The sequence below is a fragment of the Equus przewalskii genome, unplaced genomic scaffold, assembly GCF_037783145.1.
Source record: "Equus przewalskii isolate Varuska unplaced genomic scaffold, EquPr2 ChrUn-5, whole genome shotgun sequence".
Taxonomy (NCBI): Eukaryota; Metazoa; Chordata; class Mammalia; order Perissodactyla; family Equidae; genus Equus; species Equus przewalskii.
In genome coordinates, this window is record NW_027228753.1 from 21105 (window position 1) to 27612 (window position 6508).

Consider the following 6508-nt stretch of genomic DNA (forward strand, 5'->3'; position numbering starts at 1 on the left):
CCAAATGATATCTCCCTCTGGTTATTTCAACCTTTTCTACAAAACCCCTACAGAATTCGACACACCTTCCTGTTTTCCCAAAGCACTTTGATTTCATTATTCGAAGGCCTTTTCATGTTAGATCACAGTTAGTTATGCATGTGTCTGCACCCCGAACAAGTGTGTTGGCTGTTTTGTGTCTTTGTTTCCTCAGCCCCTAAAACAATGCCTGTAAATTTGTACTGAACTGATTTAGTTTGAAGTATCCTGACTTCAAATGTAGACTGCGTTAACTAGGGCATCCTGAATATACCATGAGAAGACAACGTCTGGAAACCAGGCTCTGTGCTTTCCTTCCTTTTAATTACTCTGAACACACAGCAGGCAAAGTCAGCTGCACAGCCCAGAGTTGTGATGAATGGCCTCGGCTGTGTCCGTGGCTTCGCAATCCTCGAGGTACTTCTCTGAGTGTCTCGTATGTGGTAGGTGTTTAACAGATATTTGGGGGTTAAATGAGTTAATGCAGACAGTGGATATGATGATGATAATCAGTGACTTTATTTTCAGTCAATTGATTTCTGAATTTCTACTAACTGTACAGGACCCCACCAGCATGGTTGTACCATCCTCTCTAAGAGTCTGAGATTTACTGTCACCAGAAGCAATTTGGCAATGTGTCCTGTAGGGCTAATACCCTCTCTGGATTCTTGCAGCGCCACCCAGTGGGAAAAGTCTATTTGACATTAAGTTTGGTTCAAATGGAAGGTGTATTATACAGTGTAGCTGATTTCCAAGAGTGGCTATTCAAGATTCAACAAGTGATCCTTAGTTGCACTGAAAGAGCTGTGTATATCATCAGTTAGAGCTACCTAATTGCTGCAGCTATGCCTGTTTCAGTCTGAGAGGGAAAAAATAAGGAAAGAAAAAAAAGGACTTTCCAGGTGCTTGGAAAATTGTTCAATAAGTACGCTTGTCAGACTCTTCCTCTGTGACATGCCACCCCTCACCCATTGCCCTTAGGGCTGGCACATTGAATCTGAGTAAGTGATTCTTACCATAGGGTGAACTTGAACCACTACACCAGGCCGGCCCCGTTTCTTTTTTTTTTAGGATTTGTTTTGGTAATTCAATCATTTTCACCCTTCGCTTTTTACTAATATAAAAACATAACGCTTTACATTTTCTTCTGATTATAACTTTAATTAGAGCCAAGAATGTCTGATATGTAGTGCTGAATTCGTTTTTCAGAAATTCTTCAAATTAATTTCCTATTTCCTCTCTCTCCAATAAATGAGTAGTTTTGGGTTTTTTGTTGTTTTTCTTTTTTTACTTTTTAATACGATTATGATAGTTTACAATTTGTGAAATTTCAGTTGTACATTATTCTTTGTTAGCCATGTTGTAGGTGCACCCGTTCACACTTTGTGCCCACCCACCCAACCCCCTTTCCCCTGGTAACCACTAATCTGTTCTCTTTGTCTACATGTTTAACTTCCACATATGAGTGGAGTCATACAGAGATTGTCTTTCTATATCTGGCTTATTTTACGTAACATAGTACCCTCGAGGTCCATCCATGTTGTGGTGAATGGGATGATTTTATCCTTTTTTATGGCTGAGTAGTATTCCATTGTATATATATTTACGACATCTTCTTTATCCAATCATCAGTTGATGGGCACTTAGGTTGCTTCCACGTCTTGGCTATTGTAAATAACGCTGCAATGAATATAGGGGTGCATGGGACTTTTGGAATTGCTGATTTCAAGTTCTTTGGATAGATACCCGGTAGTGGGATGGCTGGGTCATAAGGTATTTCTATTTTTAATTTTTTGAGAAATCTCCAAACTGTTTCCATAGTGGTTGCAGCAGTTTGCATTCCCACGAGCAGTGTATGAGGGTTCCTTTTTCTCCACACCTTTCCAACATTTCTCACTTTTTGTTTCGCTTATTTTTGCCATTCTAACAGGTGTAAGGTGATTTCTTAGTGCAGTTTTTTGATTTGCATTTCCCTGATGATTAGTGATGATGAGCATCTTTTCATGCGTCTATTGGCCATCTGTATGTCTTCTTTGGAGAAATGTCTGTTCACATCTCCTGCCCATTTTTTGATCGGGTTGATTTTTTGTTGTTGAGTTGTGAGAGTTCTTTATATATTATGGATATTACGCCTTTGTCAGATAGAGGACTTGCAAATATTTTTTCCCAGTTAGTGGGTTGTTCTTTTGTTTCAATCCTGTTTTCATTTGCCTTGAAGAAGCTCTTTAGTCTGATGAAGTCCCATTTGTTTATTCCTTCTATTGTTTCCCTTGTCTGAGAAGACATGGTGTCCGAAAAGATCCTTTTAATGCTGATGTCAAAGAGTGTACTGCCTACGTTTTCTTCTAGAAGCCTTATGGTTTCAGGTCTCACCTTTAGGTCTTTGATCCATTTTGAGGTTATTTTGGTGAATGGTGAAAAACAATGGTCAATTTTCATTCTTTTACATATGGCTTTCCAGTTTTCCCAGCACCATTTGTTGAAAAGACGTTCTTTTCTCCATTGTATGCCCTTGGCTCCTTTGTTGAAGATAAGCTGTCCATAGATGTGTGGTTTTATTTCTGGGCTTTCAATTCTGTTCCGTTGATCTGTGCACCTGTTTTTGTACCCATACCATGCTGTTTTGATTACTGTTGCTTTGTAGTATGTTTTGAAGTCAGGGATTGTGATGCCTCCCATTTTGTTCTTTTTTCTCAGGATTGCTTTAGCAATTCGGGGTCTTTTGTTGCCCCATATGAATTTGAGGATTCTTTGTTCTAATTCTGTAAAGAATGTCATTGGGATTCTGATTGGGATAGCATTGAATGTGTAGATTGCTTTGGGTAGAACGGACATTTTAACTATGTTTCTTCTTCCAATCCATGTACATGGAATGTCTTTCCATCTCCTTATGTTGTCATCCGATTCTCTCAGAAATGCCTTGTAATTTTCATTCTATAGGTCCTTCACTTCCGTAGTTAAATTTACCCCGAGGGATGTTATTCTTTTTGTTGTGATTGTGAATGGTATTGTTTTCTTGAGTTCTTTTTCTGTTAGTTCATTATTAGAATATAAAAATGCTACTGATTTGTGTAGCCGCCCCTGATGCAGGAAGGGTTAATAATCACTGGAAAAAGCTTGCCAACAAACTGTGACCCAGAGGTGAGAAGGCCGGTTAGCCAATGACGGGTAAGACCTCCAGGGGGAGGCAACCAGGACAGGCATCGGTCGCCCAGGGGCACAGATGGAGAAACGATATCGATATCAGGAGCAGGAGGGGCCGTTGCCTAAGAGACCTTGCCTGCTCTGAGATAAAAATATAGGAGCACAGCAATAACATGAAAATATCAAAACAGATGCCGAGGGAGGGCTGCTTGAGAAATCATTAAGAATTCTTGGCATTCGCTAATTATTTCATCCAGAACATCTGTGTATGTGTAACAGATGTAAGCTATGTATATATTGAAACGCTGGTTATAATAAACTCAGAGTGGCCATCAGCCCTCTCCGCATCTATCCTGGTGTGTACATTGGATCGTGACATGGACAATTTATGCAGATTGATTTTATATCCTGCAACTTGGCTGTAGTTGTTGATTACTGCTAAGAGTTTTCCGATGGATTCTTTGGGGTTTTCTAGATATAAGATCATGTCGTCTGCAAACAGCAAGAGTTTCACTTCTTCCCTCCCTATTTGGATTCCTTTTATTCCTTTTTCTTGCCTGATTGCTCTGGCCAGTACCTCCAGTACTATGTTAAATAAGAGTGGTGATAGAGGGCATCCTTGTCTCGTACCTGTTTTCAGGGGGATGGCGCTCAGTTTTTGTCCATTGAATATGATGCTGGCTGTGGGTTTGTCGTATATGGCCTTTATTATGTTGAGGTAGTTCCCTTCTATGCCAATTTTGTTCAGAGTTTTTATCATTATTGGCTGTTGGATCTTGTCAAATGCTTTCTCTGCATCTATTGAGATGATCATGTGGTTTTTATTCCTCAGTTTGTTGATGTGGTGTATCACGTTGATTGATTTGCGGATGTTGAACCATCCCTGTGTCCGTGGTATGAATCCCACCTGATCATGATGTATGATCCTTTTGATGAATTGCTGAATTCTCATTGCCAAAATTTTGTTGAGGATTTTTGCATCTATGTTCATCAGTGATCTTGGCCTGTAGTTCTCTTTTTTCGTGGTGTCCTTGTCAGGCTTTGGTATCAGCGTGATGTTGGCCTCATAGAATGTGTTAGCAAGTGTTCCATCCTCCCTAATTTTTTGGAATAGCTTGAAAAGGATAGGTATTAAATCCTCTCTGAAAGTTTGGTAGAATTCCCCAGGAAAGCCATCTGGTCCTGGGGTTTTATTCTTGGGGATGTTTTTGATTGCTGTTTCAATCTCTTTCCTTGTGATTGGTCTGTTCAAATTGTCTGCTTCTTCTTGAGTGAGCTTTGGGAGATTGTAGGAGTCCAAGAATGTATCCATTTCCTCTAGGTTATCCATTCTGTTGGCATATAGCTTTTTGTAGTATTTTGTTATAATCTGTTGTATTTCTGCAGAGTCTGTTGTTATTGCTCCTCTTTCATTTCTGATTTTGTTTATTTGAGCTTTATCCCTTCTTTTCTATGTAAGTCTGGCTAGGAGTTTGTCAATTTTACTTATCTTCTCAAAAAACCAGCTCTTTGTTTCATTGATCCTTTCTACCGCCTTTTTCGTTTCAATAGCATTTATTTCTGCTCTGATTTTTATTATTTCTCTCCTTCTGCTGACTTTGGGCTTTATTTGTTCTTCCTTCTCTAGTTCAGTTAGGTGTAGTTTAAGATTGCTTATTTGGGATTTTTCTTGTTTGTTAAGATGTGCCAGTATTGCGATGAATTCCCCTCTTAATACAGCTTTTTCTGTATCCCATATGAGTTGGTATGGCATGTTATCATTTTCATTAGTTTACAGGTATTTTTTGATTTCTTCTTTAATTTCTTCAGTGATCCATTGCTTGTTCAGTAGTGTGTTGTTTAGTCTCCACATCTTTGTGCCTTTCTCAGCTTTTTTCTTGTAATTAATTTCTAGCCTTACAGCATTATGATCAGAGAAGATGCTTGTTATTATTTCAATTTTTTTAAATTTGTAGACTCTTGCCTTGTTTCCCAACATATGGTCTATCCTTGAGAATGTTCCATGTGCACTTGAGAAGAACGTGTATTCAGCTCTTTCAGGGTGAAGTGATCTATATATGTCTATTAAGTCCAACTGTTTTAGTTTTTCATTCAGCTCCACTATTTCCTTGTTGATTTTCTGTCTGGATGATCTGTCCATTGATGTGAGTGGGGTGTTGAGGTCCCCTACTATTATTGTGTTGTTTTTAACATCTTCCTTTAGGTCTGTTAGTAGTTACTTTATGAACCTGGGGGCTCCTATGTTGGGTGCACAGATATTTATAAGCGTTATTTCTTCTTGATGAAGTGTCCCTTTGATCATTATCTATTGTCCCTCTGTGTCTCTCTTTACCTGTCTTATTTTGAAACCTGCTTTGTCTGATATAAGAATTGCAACACCTGCTTTTTTTTGCTTGCTATTAGCTTGAAATATTGTCCTCCACCCCTTCATTCTGAGCCTGTGTTTGTCCTTGGGGCTGAGGTGTGTTTCCTGGAGGCAACAAATTGTTGGATCTTGTACTTTAATCCATTTTGCCACTCTGTGTCTTTTTATTGGAGAGTTCAACCTGTTTACATTGAGAGTGATTATTGATGCATGTGGACTTAATGCTGTCAATCTGTCACTCATTATCTGGATTTCCTGCTTTGCTTTTCCTGTGTGCTTTAGGCTACCCATTTAATACTGCCATTTCTTATGCTGGGTTTCTTAGATTTTTCTTTCTTTATGTTTTGTGGCTCTGTTCTGTTTTTCAGTTTAGTGGCTACCCTGAAGTTTGTATTTAAAATCTCGCGTATAATATAGTCTATTCTCCGGTGGTCTCTTACTTACTTGACCTAGACTGATTTAGTCCCTTTGCTCTTCCCCTCCTAAATTATTATTTTCATTTCTTATTCCAACTCGTGTTATGAGTTTGTAGTTAGAGTGATAAGATCGTCTTTGCTTTGGTAGTTTCCTTACCTTTATCCTAATGCTATAGTTGAATATTTCCTATCCTATTCTGGTTCTATCCATCTGTCTCCCTACTCTGTGGTTTGTGACCCCTTTCTCCCTTTTTTCTTTTTTCAGGTATGAGAGCCTTCTAGAGGATTTCTTGTAGTGGAGGACTTTTAGTTACAAATTCCTTAACTTTTGTTTGTCTGGAAAAGATTTAATTTCTCCCTCATATCTGAAGGATATTCTTGCTGGATAGAGTATTCTTGGCTGAAGATTTTTATCGTTTAAAGTTTTGAATATGTCACTCCATTCTCTCCTAGCTTGTAAGGTTTCTCTAGAGAAATCCACTGAAAGTCTGATAGGAGTTCCTTTGTAGGTTATTTTCTTCTGTCTTACTGCCCCGAGTATTCTTTCTTTGTCTTTCATTTTTGC